The sequence below is a fragment of the Triticum aestivum genome, chromosome 5B, assembly GCF_018294505.1.
Source record: "Triticum aestivum cultivar Chinese Spring chromosome 5B, IWGSC CS RefSeq v2.1, whole genome shotgun sequence".
Lineage (NCBI taxonomy): Eukaryota > Viridiplantae > Streptophyta > Magnoliopsida > Poales > Poaceae > Triticum > Triticum aestivum.
This window is the reverse complement of record NC_057807.1, coordinates 228,422,548-228,427,419: the sequence shown is the minus strand read 5'-3', so window position 1 is coordinate 228,427,419 and position 4,872 is coordinate 228,422,548.

Below are 4,872 nucleotides of genomic sequence, written 5' to 3'. Positions count from 1 at the left end.
GATAGCCGAACTATCACCATTGGCCGGACTCCTAGACTATGAAGATACAAGATTGAAGACTTCGTCCCATGTCCGGATGGGACTTTCCTTGGCGTGGAAGGCAAGCTTGGCAATACGGATATGTAGATCTCCTACCATTGTAACCGACTCTGTGTAACCCTAGCCCTCTCCGGTGTCTATATAAATCGGAGGGTTTTAGTCCGTAGGACGAACAATCACATACCATAGGCTAGCTTCTAGGGTTTAGCCTCTTTGATCTCGTGGTAGATCTACTCTTGTACTACCCATATCATCAATATCAATCAAGCAGGAGTAGGGTTTTACCTCCACCGAGAGGGCCCGAACCTGGGTAAAAACATCGTGTCCCTTGTCTCCTGCTACCATCCACCAAGTAAACCAATTAGCATCAACTACAAGGAGTAATCAACACTACTAGCAACCCACAGGTACCAATTTGTGGTTTTGATACAAGATTGGATACAAGAGATGAACTAGGGTTTTGAGAGGAGATGGTGCTGGTGAAGATGTTGATGGAGATTGACCCCCTCCCGATGAGAGGATCGTTGGTGATGATTTCCCCCTCCTGGAGGGAAGTGTCCCCGGCAGAACAACTCTGCCAGAGCCCTAGATTGATTCCGCCAAGGTTCCGCCTCGTGGCGGCGGAGTTTCGTCCCGTAAGCTTGCCCCCGATATTTTCCAGGGTAAAAGTGATGATATAGCAGAAGATGGACGCCGAAGGCCCACCAGGGGGCCCAGGAGATAAGGGGCGCGCCCCCTGTCTCCTGGATAGAGTGTGGGCCCCCTGACCTATTTCTTTCGCTTAGAAATTCTTATTAAATCCAAAAGGTTGTTTCGTGGAGTTTCAGGACTTTTAGAGTTGTGCAGAATAGGTTTCCAATGTTTGCTCCTTTTCCAGCCAGAATTCCAGCTGCCGGCATTCCCCCTCTTCATGGTAAACCTTGTAAAATAAGAGAGAATAGCCATAAGTATTGAGATATAATGTGTAATAACAGCCCATAATGCAATAAATATTGATATAAAAGCATGAAGCAAAATGGACGTATCAACTCCCCCAAGCTTAGACCTCGCTTGTCCTCAAGCGGAAGCCGAAATCGAAAAATATGTCCACATGTTTAGAGATAGAGGTGTCGATAAAAATAAAATACGGACATGAGGGCATCATGATCATTCTAATAACAGCAACATATATAGATTTTGTCATATGATTTCCTATGCTCAAGTAACAAGCAATTCACAATGTCAAGTATGGTTCAAAAACTTCATTGGGAACTAACAAACTATAGTATCAGTCATTGAAGCAATTGCAATTTATCGTAACATCAGAAAGAGTCAATAATAGAGCTTTTCAGCAAGCTCACATACTCAACTATCTCGTAGTCTCCTATAATTGCTAACACTCACACAGTACTTGTGGTTATAGAGTTTCAGCCAGACACCGAGAAAGATAGGGGCTTATTGTGTTGCCTCCCAACGTATTCACCTTTAGGTGATGTCAACAATAATAGCCTATGTCAACTTACATCCAATTGGATATATATATCATGATCTTTCAAACACGAGGAGCTTGCCAAAGGATAAAATGAAAAAAGGGAAAGGTGAGGATCACCTTGACTCAAGCATAAAGTAAAAACATAAAGTAAAAGATAGGCCCTTCGCAGAGGGAAGCAGAGGTTGTCATGCGTGTTTAGGGTTGATGCACAAAATCTTAATGCAAAAGAACGTCACTTTATATTGCCCCTTGTATGTGGACCTTTGTTATGCACTCCGTCGCTTTTATTACTTCCACAACAAGTTCGTACAAAGCTTATTTTCTCTGCACTAATAAGTCATACATATTTAGAGAGCAATTTTTATTGCTTGCACGGATGACAACTTACTTGAAGGATCTTACTCAATCCATAGGTAGGTATGGTGGACTCTCATGGCAAAACTGGGTTTAAGGATATTTGGAAGCACAAGTAGTATTTCTACTTGGTGCAAGGAATTTGGCTAGCATGAGGGGGAAAGGCAAGCTCAACATGTTTGGAAGGTCAATGACAATATACTTTAACTGAGATGTCGGAAAACATAAATCATTACGTTGTCTTCCTTGTCCAATGTCAACTCTTTTAGCATGTCATACTTAAGGAGTGCTTCACAATCATAAAAGATGTCCAAGATAATATATTTATATGTGAACCCCTCTTTCCTTATCACTTCCTATTAATTGCAACGATGACCAAGGCTACGTTCATCAACAATCAACAATTTTTATGCCTCATACTTTCTATGTGTGAAGTTATCACTATCCATAAGATCAATATGAACTCTTTTATTCTTTCTACTTTCTCAAGATCATAGCAACATAGCAAAGCCCTTGACTCCACACTAATCTTTATTATAGATAACTCACGGACTCAATTACATAAAGAGATCACAACACAAACTCAAAACTACTTTATATCAAAACTTGAATCTACTAGATCAAGATACTACTAAAAGGATCGAACTAAATAAAGCGGTAAAGATAGGAGTGTGATGGTGATACGATGTCGGGGCACCTCCCCGAAGCTTGGCAGTTGCCAAGGGGAGTGCCATACCCATGTGATTATTTCTCCGGAGGTGGTGATGGTGGAGTTGTTGCATTTTTCTTCTCTAGCTTGCGTCTGAGGCTAAAATTTCCCTCTCTCAGATCCTCATTCTCGAGCTCAAGTTTCATTATCTTTTTGCATAGTGCTACCTTGTTGTCCTGCAAAAACATGGTGGGATAGATTGGACCTTAGGGACGCTTGACTTCTTGAACTCCACATGCATATCACCAGGTTGAGGTAGTGGATCGTCCTCTTCATCAAAGCTTGTCTCCTCCTTACCCTTTGGATCATAGTCTTCTACTTCCTCAGTGGTCCAGCCATAATGTTCCACATCCCCATATACTTTTGGGTTTGTGATATAATCAGCCATGTAGCTCTCCCCCTCCAAATCTTGGGATGACATCTTGCTCTATTCTGCAACAGGAATAGCTCAAAACGAAAACAAAGGATATTTGCGTGATACGGTGGTCAAAACCTTCGTGAATACATATAATGAATTTTTACCGACCAAAATACGTAACGTGCAAGAAAACAGAGTCTGGGAGGCACACGAGGCGCCCATGAGACAGGGGGTGCGCCCTACAGGGGGGGCGCACCCTCCACTCTCGTGGGAGCCTCGTGTCCCTTTCGGACTACTTCTTTCTTCCTAAAATTCTTAAATATTCCAAAACTGATAAAAATTGCAATTAAAGTGGTTTTGGAGTCGGTTTACTTACCGTACCACATACCTATACCTTTTCGGAGTCTGGAACGTTCTGGAAAGTGTCCCTTATGTATTCCTCGGGGGTTACGGTTTTTCAATAATATTAGTTTCAACATTGATAGGATTACCTGAAATATACTGTTTAATTCTTTGACCGTTAACCACCCTTGGACTTGTGTCTTCGAAGTTGTTGATTTTTATAGCACCAGAACGATAGACCTCCTCAATAACGTAGGGACCTTCCCATTTTGAGAGAAGTTTTCCTGCAAAAAATCTTAAACAAGAGTTGAATAATAACACATAATCTCCTATGTTAAATTCATGCTTTTGTATCCTCTTATCATGCCAGCGTTTGACTTTTTCTTTGAAAAGCTTGGCATTCTCATAGGATTGGGTTCTCCATTCATCAAGTGAGCTAATATCAAACAACCTCTTCTCACCGGCAAGTTTGAAGTCATAATGGAGCTCTTTAATAGCCCAATATGCTTTATGTTCAAGTTCAAGAGGTAAATGACACGCTTTTCCATAAACCATCTTATAAGGAGACATACCCATAGGATTTTTGTATGCAGTTCTATAGGCCCATAATGCATCATGAAGTTTTTTGGACCAATTCTTTCTAGATCTATTCACAGTCTTTTGCAAAATTAATTTGAGCTCTCTATTGCTCAACTCTACTTGACCACTAGACTACGGATGATAAGGAGATGCTATTCTATGATTGACATCATACTTAACAAGCATCTTACGGAAAGCACCATGAATAAAATGTGAACCACCATCAGTCATAAGGTATCTAGGGACTCCAAACCTCGGAAAAATAACTTCTTTAAGCATTTTAATATAAGTGTTATGATCAGCACTACTAGTTGGAATAGCTTCTACCCACTTAGTAACATAATCAACAGCAACTAAAATATGTGTATAACCATTAGAGGCAGGAAAAGGTCCCATATAATCAAAGCCCCAAACATCAAACGGTTCAATAACAAGAGAATAATTCATAGGCATTTCTTGACGTCTACTAATGTTACCTATTCTTTGACATTCATCACAGGATAAGATAAACTTACGACCATCTTTGAAGAGAGTAGGCCAATAAAAACCAGATTGTAGTACCTTGTGTGCAGTTCTATCTCCAGCGTGGTGTCCTCCATAAGATTCAGAGTGACACTTACGTAGAATCTGTTCTTGTTCATGCTCAGGCACACAACGTCTAATAACACCATCTACTCCTTCTTTATAAAGGTGTGGATCATCCAGAAGTAATGTCTTAAATCATAAAAGAACTTTTTCTTTTGCTGGTATGTGAAACTAGGCGGTAAATATCTAGCAACAACATAATTAGCATAATCAACATACCAAGGAGTAGTACAAGAAGCATTGACGACCGCTAATTGTTCATCAGGAAAGCTATCATTAATAGGCAGTGGGTCATCAAGAACATTCTCTAACCTAGACAAGTTATCTGCAACGGGGTTCTCAGCTCCCTTTCTATCAATAATATGCAAGTCAAATTCTTGGAGTAAGAGAATCCATCTAATGAGTCTAGGCTTAGCATCTTTCTTTTCCATAAGA